This window comes from Xenopus laevis, chromosome 2L (assembly GCF_017654675.1).
Source record: "Xenopus laevis strain J_2021 chromosome 2L, Xenopus_laevis_v10.1, whole genome shotgun sequence".
Classification (NCBI taxonomy): Eukaryota; Metazoa; Chordata; class Amphibia; order Anura; family Pipidae; genus Xenopus; species Xenopus laevis.
Window position 1 is genome coordinate 145,786,012 of NC_054373.1, and position 14,945 is coordinate 145,800,956.

Genomic DNA, 14,945 nt, shown 5'->3' on the forward strand with positions numbered 1-14,945 from the left:
AGCGCCGGTTTTACATGCGAAACACACGAATGATGTCACAGTCTGGCGGAGTAAGAGGATTAGCGGGAGGGATGGCAGAAAGCTCACTATAAAGAGCCTTCCTCCCGAGAGAGATTGTGGGGTCAGGGAGGCTGTAGTAGAGGCCCGACTGCGGTTGCTGCCAACACGTTTAACTAATAGAAAGGTCCAGCCCCGCCATTCAGCACAAACCCAGAATGAATCAACGTTGCAGCAGTCTCAAGCAGATAAACAGGTCCCCGCTTCCTAGCAAAACCCTACTGCCTCTGAAGGGCGAACCCGCCAGTCTCTCCCCTGCGTTCCCCTAGCCGCAATGACTGACAAAAGGCATCTGCCACAGCTTAAAGTGTCGCAGCATGGCCTGTAATTTCCCTGCCCATACCCCGCCATCACAACACTAGACTCCCGCTCTCTCATTTCTTGAGCATGGTGGAACTATTGCTCTCGTGCCACTTACATGTTTGCGTGTCTTTTAGCTCGGCGCTCGTTCCCCGCTCTCCTCACGCACTTCCCGCTGCAGCTACTACCGCTCTCCTCGGCGCTCTCTCCAGGCCTGCCTTACGTCACGGGAGATGGAATAAGCAGTGCCCGCGCTCCTTCCGAGAGGGATTGGCGCGTACTCTCGCGGTAATACGTCACGATGGATTCTGCGCGCTCGGATTGTGTTGCTGCTGCCGCCTATTGGTCGCTCTGAGGCACTTAGCTGGCGGGAGCGTCTAGTAATTGGCTAGAATGTTCTGCCTATAAGTGTATGGCGCTGGCGCCGGAGTTTGTGTAACAAAATTTGTAAAAAAAACATATCATAAACGAAACGGTTTTTGATTTTAAAAAGAAAAGTCTATCATGTACTTGTTTTAAACTCATATTTTGCAACCCACGTCCTTTGTCGCCCTGCAGTGTGACGAACCCTTGCAGGGGAGATTTATCAAAGGTCGAGGTGAAGTTTCAAAGTGAAAGCTTCAAATTTCGAGCTATTTTTTGTGCACTTCGACTAGGGAATAGCCATACTTTGTTTCGAATTTGTAAAAACTTTGAATTCGAAGGTTGAAGTTTTTTTGAAGTATTGTCTCTTTAAAACTTCGACTTCGATCAGTCGCCCACCTAAAAATGCCGAAAGTGCATCTGTTCTGTAGGCCTATGGGACCTCCTACAACCTGTATGGAGGAGTTCTGAAGGTCCAAGTTTAAAAAGAAAACCTTCGAATCTAAGTACGACACTTCGACCACAAAAAACTTTAGGGGTAAATTTGCCTAGGAGCAAATCTTGGAGTCCCAGGCCGGACTGGCAATCTTGGGGTCTGGCAAATGCCAGAGGGGCTGCCTATAAGGTCCCCATAGAAGTCAGTATTTAGTGGGCTGCTGACCTGGTTGGGTTTTGTTGATTTGGGCCTCTGTGTACCTTTATTATTTTGTCAGGGCCTATTTTAATTTCTCAGTCCAGGGACTGTGGATCGTTTCTGAATATATAAACCACCAGCCGTTGCCTATTATATTTATCTTTTTGCCGATAGAATAACATGATCAACCATCATTTAACTGCCAGGCCTTTTTTTGACTCCAGACTTGCTCCTAGGCAATTTACCCCAAAAAGTTTTTTTAGTGTCGTACTTAGATTCGAAGGTTTTTTTTAACTTGGACCTCCAAACTCCTCCATATGTAGGAGGTCCCCCATAGGCTAAAACAGCACTTCGGCAGCTTTAGGTGGCGACTGATCGAAGTCGAAGTTTTAAAGAGACAACTTCAAAAAACTTCAACCTTCGAATTTCAAAGTTTTACAAATTCGAAACAAAGTATGGCTATTCTAGTCGAAGTGCACAAAAAAATAGCTCGAAATTTGAAGCTTTTCACTTTGAAACTTCACCTCGACCTTGATAAATCTGCCCTGAGAGGGTTTCGTCACACTGCAGCGACAAAGGACGTGGGTTGCAAATATGAGTTAAAACAAAGTACATGATAGACTTTTCTTTTAAAATCAAAAACCGTTTCGTTTATGATATGTTTTTTTTACAAATTTTGTTACACAAACTCCGCGCCAGCGCCATACACTTATAGGCAGAACATTCTAGCAATTACTAGACGCTCCCGCCAGCTAGTGCCTCAGACAGACAATAGGCGGCAGCAGCAACACAATCCGAGCGCCGCAGATCCATCGTGACGTATTACCGCGAGAGTACGCGCCAAATCCCTCTCGGAAGGAGCGCGGGCACTGCTTATTCCATCTCCGGTGACGTAGGCAGGCCTGGAGAGAGCGCGAGGAGGAGCGGTAGTAGCTGCAGCGGGAGTGCGTGAGGAGAGCGGGGAACGAGCGCCGAGCTAAAGACACGCAACATGTAAGTGGCACGAGAGCAATAGTTCCACATGCTCAAGAATGAGAGAGCGGGAGTCTAGTGTTGTGATGGCGGGTATGGGCAGGGAAATTACAGGCCATGCTGCCGACACTTTAAGCTGTGCAGATGCCTTTTGTCAGTCATTGCGGCTGGGGAACGCAGGGGGAGACTGCGGGTTCGCCTTCAGAGGCAGTAGGGGTTTGCTAGGAAGCGGGGACCTGTTTATTCTGCTTGAGACTGCTGTCACGTGATTCATTCTGTTTGTGCTGAATGGCGGGGCTGGACCTTTCTATTAGTAACACGTGTTGGCAGCAACCGGCAGTCGGCCTCTACCTACAGCCTCCCTGACCCCACAATCTTCTCTCGGGAGGAAGGCTCTTTATAGTGAGCTTCTGGCCATCCCCTCCGCTAATCCTCTTACTCCGCCAGAACTGTGACATCATTCGTGTGTTTCGCATGTAAAACCGGCGCTGTGACTTCATTCATGTGTTCGGCCTGTAAAACCGGCATGTGTGGCGCGCGCTCGTGGGTGTCGCCATGTCTCGGGCAACATGCTGCCCTTTCCTTTTTTTCCTTTCCCCTGTCACTAGTAATGTCGCCCAGCCCCCCAATAAAACTCAATGTGCTCGCTCGAGGCACAGCAATGAGAACTGTGTATAAAGGTTATAAAGTAGGATGCATCTGAACTATAACAACCAGCAGCAAATCCGTGCACTTCCCATCAGCAACACACAATCAGTGACTTAGTGCAGAATGTTCTAGCAGTTACCTTGAGGCTGGGCAACCTGTGGCCTACACACTATTCCTTCATGCTGGGAGGCTTCTTACACAGTATTGAGAGTGCTGCAAGGTAAACACTTGTATTGCAAACAAAATATTGCATTATTCTTGCCTTTGTCTGAACAACAGAGCTACAGGCTGATGATACCTGATCTTTCCGTTTCTCCCGTCTTCTCGGCCTATTAATCAGGGCTGTTATACGAGTCAATCTAAGGCAGACACAAGATTCTTTCAGTTTTATAGCTGGAGGATTACCTGCTTTATATATTTGTACTGTAATTCCTATATGTATATAGCTCTGAGCCACACCTGCACTTCATATTTACAACATCAGATCTTGGGCATAGCTTGCAGGCACTTTTCAGACAGCTAAAAAGCACACTATGCGGTTGCTGGCCTCTATGTTTCTCTGAGAGGCACTTTTTGGTCATGGCCTGGTATTTCCTACACAAGGCTATGGATACAGGAAACCATTGAAGTTTCTGCCATAGTTTCCAGAATAATATATATATAAAAAATCTCTGCATAACTGACCTTTAAGCAGGGTTTCTAGTATATCTAGCAGGGAACAGACATTCTCCCCAAATCGTACATTAAAGGATGAAAGTTAAATATGAGCCTCATCTCATGGAAAGAAGGAACTTTATGAATAGAAGATAAAACAATCGCTTGAAAATCTTGTACGGTATTAGATTTTCATATTTGCAATAGTTCCCCTTTAACTAGTCTTCTGGCTGAGCACTACATGTTTCAGACCTCAAGGGTCCTTCCTCTGGTGCACCAGAGGAAGGACCCTTGAGAGGTACGAAACATGTAGTGCTTATGCATCTTCAATAAAACACAACACTGCATTGTAACCAGCTCTCCAGTGGAATCATTATTTGTACCTGAAGTTATGTGGACCTGGCGAACCCCACCACTGTATGATTGAGCAATTGACACTACTACACCAAGGAGATATCCAATTTGTGTTAGAATCTTCTGGCTGAGCCATACCACACTGGAAGACAGCCTCCCTGTTGGAAGCCATTGCTGTAGACTGTTCGGACAGGTTCTAAGCAGTTTGTAGTTGGACAAAACACTGAGCATTGTTCCATGTAATTGGGACCTGTGCCGTATTAATTCGGGTAAGATAGCTGTTGCATGGAAGCAATCTGCAGTTGCAAGCAACTATCCTCTGGCCTGCCAAGTGTACTACACATCTGAACAAAACTCGCCTTAACCTGCAAGTGCCGCACAGCTGGCCACATACTCAAAATTGCACTGTCGCAGTAAAATATTTTCATTTTAAAAACTCTAAAAACTCTTGAGTTCCTAGACTTTATAGGTATGACGCCATCATTTGAGACCACATTGAGGTTACACTAACATTCAGGTTGCTGGAAAGGATGTTGCCTTCACATGTTGCATTGCAATGGTTGTTACAATGAATGCTATTACATATTAACGTTATCAGTTCGAAAAAAAGACTTGACGTCCATCAAGTTTAACCTTTTAAGTCTATATAACCCGCCTAACTGCTAGTTGATCCAGAGGAAGGCAACAAAAAAAAAACCCATTTGAAGCCTCTCCAATTTGCCTTAAAGTGGACCTGTTGCCCAGACTGTATAATAAAAGTCCCTTTCTAATTAAACATGAAAATCCAAATTCTTTTTTTATTAAAGCATTCATAGCTGTTGTAAACTCATGTAACGCTTTTCTGGCCTATCCCGCCAATTAGGGGTTAAGGGTGTCCAGCTAGTGTATGAGCATGGGTTACAGTGTGAAACTACACTCAGGGCGGAGCCTTCGCTAAATGGAAGCTTCCCCTTTAAGATGGTGTAAAACTACAACCCACAGGCTAATTAGTGTAAAAGATAGATTAATGGACGCCAGGAGGTTCTTAGATAGTGAAAACAAGTGAAATGGTTTATTGAACCCAAAAGGATATGCAAAGGCAATTGACCACAGGTTTACTCACGCAGGAGTTGTAGTAGGATTTAGCACATCACAGAGGAGAAAGGATAGCATTGATGATGATGCACATGTACAGATGTCACTCCCCAAGTCAAACAGTAGGAAGAATATCTCACTCCCAAAGACCAGCGACCAAAGTGAAACAGGATCGATCAAGTAGGGGTCAGGCAGTGCTCTGCTAACTGAATTCCCTATCACTGAGTTCCTTACACTAAAGGCACCTTAAAAGCCTTTGGGAGGCTACTCCCTGCTATTCTCCTCGTTGGAGCACAGAACTGCTCATGCTACCTTAATCTAGCTATCTCTCTCTCCTAGAGAGACTATTACAGATCTGCCCTAATGATAGCTAATCCTCATTCACGGGATTGCCTGGTTCCCGACTTCAGCACCAAAGGTACAGGTCCCTTTGGGGTAAATGGCTTTACTGGGGCCTTGGTGATCCCAGGCTCAATGGGAAACACCAGCAGCACAGACACCAGGAACCAAAGAGGAAGAGGCCACTCCCTACACAGCACTATATAGCAGTGTGGCAGGGGAGTGTCATTACACTCTTTGTCCAATAGGTGTGGATGTTACACTTTACCAGTTAGAAGGGCTAGGCCCAATAACAAGGGAAAAGAGAACTTAAGCAAAGGTAGGGGATTAACTCTATAGGAGCCTAATAGAGCCTATAGGTCCCTACATACACCCGGGGAAAAATCCATTTCGTCCCGACAATGGTGAAATGATATAGACACAATAGTAACAAAGTGAATATACAAGTGCAAACCAACAATACCATTGAACATCACTCTTCTGGTATCCCCTCCTGAGGAATACCTGGTAACAATGGGTACTGTGGAGAAAAGAACAGTAAAGAGCAAAAGTGCAATACTGTGTTGAGTAAGTTTCAGTGCAAATAACATCAGTTGCATAACTTTATTACATTCATGAGAACCCATAAGGACACTCAGGCACTTAACTTACGACACTTGAACCATCCATAGAGTATCAGGAGGTCCAGGCCAGGCTTGGCTGAAAAGAAAAATTAGCATACATTTCTTTTCACACATGAACACTCATTTTCAGTGCAGTTGAGTTACATGACCCACCATAACCAAAGCTTTATTCCATATCACACCCCCCCCCCTACCCAAGTGTACAAAGTTACTGAGAGCCACTTGGGGGAGTAGTAAGGCAAGAATAAAGGTGCTACTCAGCGAGTAGTTAGAGGTAGAAGAGTTTTGGTGGGGGCTCAGCAGTCCTTTCTCATGAACCCAACTATTTACAAGTGGTCCTGGACAATGTCCATAAGTCCAGCAACTGAAAATGGTGAACAAACAAATGAAGAAGGCCCAAACAGGGCATCAATCTGGACGACTTCTTTGAAGAAGGCCCCAATAAACGGGCATCAATCCAGATGAAAGAAACAAAGACAACCCTCAAGGAAGTCTCAACAAACTGGAGCCCAGAGAGAGCTGTGCAAACATAGAGGGGTCATACACCCGGAGGAATTACAGTCACACCTCCTCTAAGGAAGGCTTTTCGATCCCTCTCCCAAGGCATGATCTGGCCCGTGTGTCCTCATATGAAAGGTAGTAGTTGGGGTGCGGCTTGTCAACGCGGCCCCCATTGGATATAAGCTCACTGAGCCCAAAATGCTTCTCTTCCTGGAACTTCCCGCAGCTCTTGACATAGTGCTTCAGGATGGTATGGCCGTACCACCACTCGTGAACCACGTTGCTGAGGAAATTCAGGTCACGCTCCCTCTTGGTAGCGTCGCTGTGGAAGAGGCCTCCAGAACCAATTCCCTCCTTCCTGAGGAGCTCCCCGTAGATCCATTCATCAAGGTGCTTTTCCATCTCATCATACACCCATTCGGGGGCATACGGCATGTAATAGCCCCACTGGTCATACACCTTGATATTGATGATCCTCTGGATCCTTGAGACAGTGCGCTGCTTCTTAGGATCAGCACGCCCAGGGGAGACCCAAAAGGAATTGTCGACTTCAGGGCTCTTAGGAGGCAGTGGCTCATAACAGAAAAACTTGGTATCAGAAGACGAAGATGGAGTTGGCAGAGGTCCAAAATCCATTTCGGCCCAGTCTGGCTCTGGAGATGCTATAGAGAGAAAGCTGCTCTCCGCAGAGGAACTGGGTTGGGAGACATTAGCATTCCCCTTAGTGGAAGCTGTGCTCCGTGGAAGCGTGGAGGAAGTGCGGCCGCGGCCCCTACCACGTGTGGCAGGTGTTGCATCTTTAGCGGGAGGATCTAAGGAAATGCCCCCCATAGCAACAGAGGCTTGTTCTTCACCCACAGCCGTGGGACTAGAACAGCGTGGCGTTGGTGATGGACAGGCAGGGGGTGCAGGCTCATTGCCAGTCACGGCTGCGACATCAGGCACCCTGGGGACAATCTCTTCTGGTGCGGGAGGTGCTGGGGACATGATCATTGGCCCTGGGGACTCCTCTACAACAGCTAGGGGCCCCATCCAGCAACCAAACCCACACACATGGCACGAAGAGCTAATTCTTCGGAAAGCTCTATCCCCTTCAGCGCCGCAGCGCCCACAATACGCCACAATCCCCTTACATTCGGCAGTGATATATTTTTTCCCCAAAAGTGCCGTTCCACACATACCTCTTATTGCTCGTTTCAGGTAGTGGGTCTTTCAGGGTGAAGTTATTGGAAGCAGAACCGGCTTCCGGATCAGGCCAGCCGTCCCATCCATGATCCGCCATCTTCAAATCAGCCGCTCGCCACGTGGCTAAAGATGGTTGGCAAATGATGTACCCGCAGCCGCAGGGTATTGGACAGAGCTAGTATGAACTCCGCACAGGATCCGGCCACAGCCGTGGACCGGTAGAGGTGCGGCACTGGGGACCTTGACAAAGTTGATATAACCGTCGGGGTATCCGCAGTGAAGGGCGATATGTTTGTAGCTAATATCGCTACTAAAATGGAGTAACTGTGCTTACAATCCTCACCGTAGCAGTCGCTAGGTTTGTAAAGTAGGCCAAAGCAGGAACTGTGCTGGGACACGTCCTCCCTCCAGATAACACTCCACAAAATGGCGGCGATGACGTATAGTCATAGACTGCCTCCTTGCCCAAGCGCGCCAAACAGGATCTGCGCGGGACAAGATGGCGCCTGAAAATCTCGCGAGGGCTAAAATGGCGCCAGCGACGACTCCAGTGCAAAACAAAAACGCCAGCGAATACGCGCCTGGCGGGACTTTAGTGGCGCAGGCGAATAGGGGAAACGGGGAGAAACCACCAAGCCCGAACCCACGGCCTTACTATGCGCACACCAAAAATAGCAAGTGCGTGCAGGACTGCCTTTTGCCTAACGGGTCCGGCAGCCTGTCAGCAAAATTTAAAGGTACAGTGCACAATTTCACAAAAATTGTAAAAACACAAAATATAGCCTGGATTGGGGGCGGGGCCCCACGTTGGGCGCCAAAATGTAACGCTTTTCTGGCCTATCCCGCCAATTAGGGGTTAAGGGTGTCCAGCTAGTGTATGAGCATGGGTTACACTGTGAAACTACACTCAGGGCGGAGCCTTCGCTAAATGGAAGCTTCCCCTTTAAGATGGTGTAAAACTACAACCCAGGCTAATTAGTGTAAAAGATAGATTAATGGACGCCAGGAGGTTCTTAGATAGTGAAAACAGTGAAATGGTTTATTGAACCCAAAAGGATATGCAAAGGCAATTGACCACAGGTTTACTCACGCAGGAGTTGTAGTAGGATTTAGCACATCACAGAGGAGAAAGGATAGCATTGATGATGATGCAGCATGTACAGATGTCACTCCCCAAGTCAAACAGTAGGAAGAATATCTCACTCCCAAAGACCAGCGACCAAAGTGAAACAGGATCGATCAAGTAGGGGTCAGGCAGTGCTCTGCTAACTGAATTCCCTATCACTGAGTTCCTTACACTAAAGGCACCTTAAAAGCCTTTGGGAGGCTACTCCCTGCTATTCTCCTCGTTGGAGCACAGAACTGCTCATGCTACCTTAATCTAGCTATCTCTCTCTCCTAGAGAGACTATTACAGATCTGCCCTAATGATAGCTAATCCTCATTCACGGGATTGCCTGGTTCCCGACTTCAGCACCAAAGGTACAGGTCCCTTTGGGGTAAATGGCTTTACTGGGGCCTTGGTGATCCCAGGCTCAATGGGAAACACCAGCAGCACAGACACCAGGAACCAAAGAGGAAGAGGCCACTCCCTACACAGCACTATATAGCAGTGTGGCAGGGGAGTGTCATTACACTCTTTGTCCAATAGGTGTGGATGTTACACTTTACCAGTTAGAAGGGCTAGGCCCAATAACAAGGGAAAAGAGAACTTAAGCAAAGGTAGGGGATTAACTCTATAGGAGCCTAATAGAGCCTATAGGTCCTTACACTCATTTAAAACTTAGATGTCAGTCACATATTGCCTGCCCCTCCTCTATGCCTTATGGGGCAAGCAATTACTTTCACTTTCCATTAAGCACTTTCTAGATGTCACTGCTCTCCCCACATTCACCCAGTTCTCTAAACCATTTAATTGTGTAATCAGGGCATGGGGATGCACATCAGGTCCCCCATTCTGGTGCACAAACAGGATTCTGAGATGATGCAAGGCTTGTCTTAATCACAGTGTCCACAAAATGGCTGCTGCCTGACTTGCTATAATTATGAATTCCCAGACTGAAGGAAACGAGATTCTAATAATTTATATAGTGAAATTTAAAGTTCATTTTGCTTGATTAACATGATAAAATAGGATTTGGAATAGCTTTTTTTGGGTGACGGGTCCCCTTTAAAGTTATCGAATGTATCAGCCTGTATGACTGATTCAGGGAGAGAATTCCACATCTTCACAACTGTAAAGTATATTGTGCTGTGTACATTTAATATACTGCAAATGTAGATTCTAGACCTAATGCATAAGATTTGTACATAAAAATAGTAACTACCACTCAGAAAAATTTTACTTGCGCTTAACAGTTGCCTGGTGTATTTTCTTTCACATTTTGATAAATTGGCCCTAAGTGGTTAAACTTATACATGTAACTTTATTAAAGGAAAACTATACCCCCCTAACAATGTAAGTCTCAATAAAAAGATATTGCATAAAACAGCTCATATGTAAAACCCTGCTTCATGTAAACAAACCATTTTTCATAATTATATACTTTTCTAGTGGTATGTGCCATTGTGTAATCATAAATAGAAAATTGCCATTTAAAAAAAAAAAAAGGGCCGCCCCCTGCAATCGTACAATTCACTGTGCACACACAAAACAACCAACAAACCATACATGTTAGGTCACATTAGCCAATTAACGCACAGAGTTCTGTCTTTTGCTTCAACACTTCTTCATGTTACAGTTAGAGCTGGAGTATTTCTGGTCAGGTGATTTCTGAGGCAACACAGACCATCACAAAAATGGGGGTTCAAGGCAAGAGATGTAAAAGGGCAATATTTACTTTAAAAAAAAAAAAAAAAAAAAAAAAAAAAAAAAATATATATATATATATATATATATATATATATATATATATATATATATATATATATATATATATATATATATATATATATATATATATATATATATATATATATATATATATATATATATATATATATACAGTGTACACACACACACAGAGTAAGATTCTTTAATATGCCACTTAATATGATGTAAACTATCTGTTGCTTAAGTGTTCATTTTGGGGGTATAGTTTTCCTTTAACATGTGGCTTTATCCAAAGAAACTGCAACAAATAGTGGGAAGATGTAGATGCATATTAGATACTGTAAACATTAATGCACAATTTCTTTGCAGGCAGCCAGCATCTGCAAAGTGGTACGACAGAAGAGACTACGTCTTTCTTGAATTTTGTGTGGAGGACAGCAAAAATGTAAAAACAGACTTCGATAAAAAATAAATTAACATTCAGGTAAGCAAACTGGCTGTTTTAGTGGTCATCTGCTTTAACAAAATTTTGTGTTTCAAATAATAAAACTTGTACAAATGTTCTAAATCATGGCAATTTAATGTAAACACGGTGCTGTTACTTCATTATGTTAGTGCCTTTTATACATAAGTAGTTCAGAAATTAGTTATTGTAAACATACTTTGAGTGCTTCTGTAAGCTGTTTTTTTTTTATGATATGTTGGCAGACTGCTAATATCAGGTTTTCAGCTTTCTCAGTCAGCAAACGGTTAACTGACAATACAAGATGTGAATACACATCACCACTGCCACTCTGACCTTCAAAGAGAGCTGTTGAGCTGAAAGCCTGTTTACCAGTCTACGGGGGTTGTGTTATAAATGGCACTAAGTTTGCCCGGGTAGTAACCCATAGCAACAATCAGCAGGTAGAATTTACAGGTTGCCTGTTTAAAAGCAAACATCTTATTGGTTACTGCTACTGGGCCAACTTAGTGGCTTTATTACATATAGGGGCAAACTGCTAATATCTAAAACTCTAAGCATACACTGAATTAGGTTAATTCTTTGGGTTTAGATCCCTTGTAAGATGAAAAATAATGTATAGCTGTTAAAACACTAACATTTGTTTATGTTTCAATTTTATCTGCTTGCAGATTTTTATAAACCCTTCTATGACACTAATGAATATACACTTTAGTTTATAGTTATTGTTCATAGAATACAGTATTTGGTGATTCAAACTTATTTTTTTCTTTTTTTTTACAGTTGTCTTGGAGGAGCGGATAGTGTAAAATATTTAAATGAAGTTGAACTTTTTCAGTCTATTGATCCCAATGTAAGTTAACATACTGTCCTTTTTTTTTTTTTTCTTCCATTAATAAGTTCTAGAATAATTTATCTTCATACTATCTGGTTTATTGTAATTTTGTTTTGCAGTTATCTTGGGTCTTTAAAACAAGATTCAAAATATAAATAATACATGTTGAGGGAAAATTGCAACATTTTGTTAATTAGAATTTAGATGTGGAAAGACTGCCAGCCCTAATATCCGTTTTCAAAGCATTTTAAAGAATAGGTTACATGTATATCAAATAAAAATCTGACCTCATAAATATTCTCCATTACACTTGCCAGGGCCCAAAATGCTGAAAACTAACTTTATTTTCGAATCTTTATGCATTTGAAAGTAAAATATGTTTTTTTGAGCAAAGAGGAGCATGCAGGTAGGCTGTAAAATGAATATATTATTGCTTTTTTCCTGAGGATTTTAGCTAATATGCAGAGCAGATTCTACAACCTACATGGGAGGTCCCAATGTAGTTTCTTAAAGAGGAAACTACTGCTAATTCAGTAGCGTTTTTGTGGACATCTTTTTTTTTTTTTTTAAATAGCATCTAGTGATGTTAGTATGCCTTAAGAGTAAGTAAAATCTTGAAAGTTTGTATGGTTTACCTCCAAAAATAGTTTTTTTGCCCACACCCCAAATTGACTTGTATATTGTCTTCTTCTTTTTTTTTTTTTAGGCATCTAAACATAAAAGAACAGACAGATCTGTTTTGTGTTGTTTACGAAAAGGAGAGCCTGGAAAATCATGGCCACGACTGACAAAAGAAAAGGCAAAGGTATTTTACTACATAAAATATTGCAGGTGTAGTAGGTGAGAAAAAAAGAAGCTTTAAAATATATTACACTGACATTTTGCAGATCTTCAAGAATGTTTCTTCATGTTAGGGTCTGTCCCACTGCATATTACAGTATAGCTTGCATGCCTCAGATGCTAAGCAGCCTACCAGTGTGTTAATGGCTGTTCAGATGTAGCAGGTCCAACGATAAAGCATGGAGGGGTGTCTTTCTTTTTACTTAAATGTATTGATTGGTGTCTGTGGATTTTATCAGTGACTTGCTTGTTGGGGATAAAACCTGCTTGATCTTTATGCATCAGGTCACTGATACATGAAAATTTTTGCTAATAATTTAAGATCAGTATTAAGCACCGATATGGGACGAAAATTGTCTTATCCCTATTAGGCTTAGGTATTACAGCTATATGAGCTGATTGGGAGTCACGATCAAAAGTCTTTCCCAGACATATCATTAAATAGGGATACCTTAGGGGCAATTGTTGAAGCATATTGCCTATAATACTTTGCAGTGAAAGCCAAGCCATTCAGTAGTAGCTTCTTGACTTCCTTCATCATTGGCAATTTAATTCCATTTCTTATTTCTCTATTGCTTGCCTATGTGTGGTAGTGGGCCAAAGTTTTATTTCGGTTTCAAGTAGTGTCAGTATGACCCATCACGGATGGACATTTTTTCTTTTAGTTCTTTTACATTTAGCTGAGGCTATGTATCAGGTAGCCTCAGGTATAGGCTCTATGGGCTTGCCCACAATGTGGAAGTCTTGATGTCAGGGGTTCTATTTAATTGAAAAAAAGATTTGAATTCTTTCTGTTTTGGGGAGTGAAGATAGAAGGGTATCGTCTAGTCTCCAAGTATATTGTTGCGGTCTAGGATGCAGTATTTTCGTAGCCAGAGCTTAACATAGAGTTGGCAGACAAAGGCAAAACAATGTATCGAGGTTTACAAAGTTATGGCAGGGGCCATGGGTTTATTTTAAGAGGATCATATCTATTCTCGAGTATGATTTGTGTGGGATGGGAAAGAAAGTAAAGTGTCTTTTAAAGTGGGTGAGTCTGCCAACGCAATTTAAGTGGAAAAATTAAGCCCTTTAGTGTGTATGAGATGCGCATGTCAAGGCCAGTGATTACCATAATAGAAAATTAAATACCCTGGATACAAATAAATGAAACAAATTACAATAAGAAAAGCCTAACCAAAAAATGAAATTAAACATCTTCTTGCAGAAGGATATTTGATATGCAGGGGGGGCCGAAACTGTATATCAGCTTCGGGGGGGGGGGTCTGCCCCAGGGTGAGTGATTTTAAAAATGCATAATTCTGTTCCAAAGACTCTTTCAGTACCTCATAGATCTTGAATGTCTGATGCCACAGCGCTGAAAACGAGTCCCTGTTGTGACAAATCCTTTTGGAACGCCACCAGATACTCTCATTCAGTCCTGTCTGTATTATATTGTCATCTACATAGAACATATATGAACCACATGGGGCTAGTTTGCAAAGTGTTTTTTGTACGCAAAAACAGTTTGACTTTTGTCTCAGTGAATTGATTTGTGGTAATTATATATCAGTTGTTTGCAGTTACATTTTTTGCCATTTCCCTTTAGGCCTATGTTCTGTCAAATATCAATTTATCTAAAACAGTGTGGCAGTAAGGTGGATCAAGCTTTTATTAGACAATGGCTGCAGTTGTTTAACTTGAATTTCAGATGTGGGGATTTTGAGGGCCTACACCTTTGCCCCTTTTATGGTTCTATTCAATTTGTTATGCAATACCAGATCTGAAAATGTTACTGTGTTTCTATGTATCTTAATATATTCTGTAATTTTACGTATTATAATATTACTGTGGGCAAAAGTATATTTCTAAAACTCCCCAACTGCTGCAAGGGAGGCAGAGTATGAATAAGGTTCTGCTTGGATGTGCCTATTTGATCCATTGAGCAACCTGCCTTCAGAATGATTATTAAATGGTAGTTTTCTTTCCTGATAGGTGGCTGCCAAAATGCTGTGTACTGTTATTGTATTTTCAGTGATTGCCTTTTAAGTATATATGTTCTCTGTCGTCTCAGGGGACCAGGGATGCTAGGGGTTTAAGCTCCCCTCCAGGAGGCAGGACCTTTAGAATAAAAAACTTAAAGGGGCGTGCCAAGATAGGATTAGCCCCACACACTGTAAGCATACCTCAGTTTTTTAAGTGTACCTGCTTGTCAAGGAGGAGTGGACTTCGCATGCTCTTCTAGTGCAGCCACTCATGCTTTGTGAGGGATATCTCCAAGTACAAGGACAT

The 14,945-nt window shown here is 42.8% G+C and overlaps 1 pseudogene; it reads left to right on the forward strand.

Moving 5' to 3' along the window:
* Window positions 1-3,077: 3,077 nt before the first annotated feature.
* On the forward strand, window positions 3,078-13,124 carry LOC121400048 (annotated as a pseudogene).
* The last annotated feature ends 1,821 nt before the right edge of the window (window positions 13,125-14,945 follow it).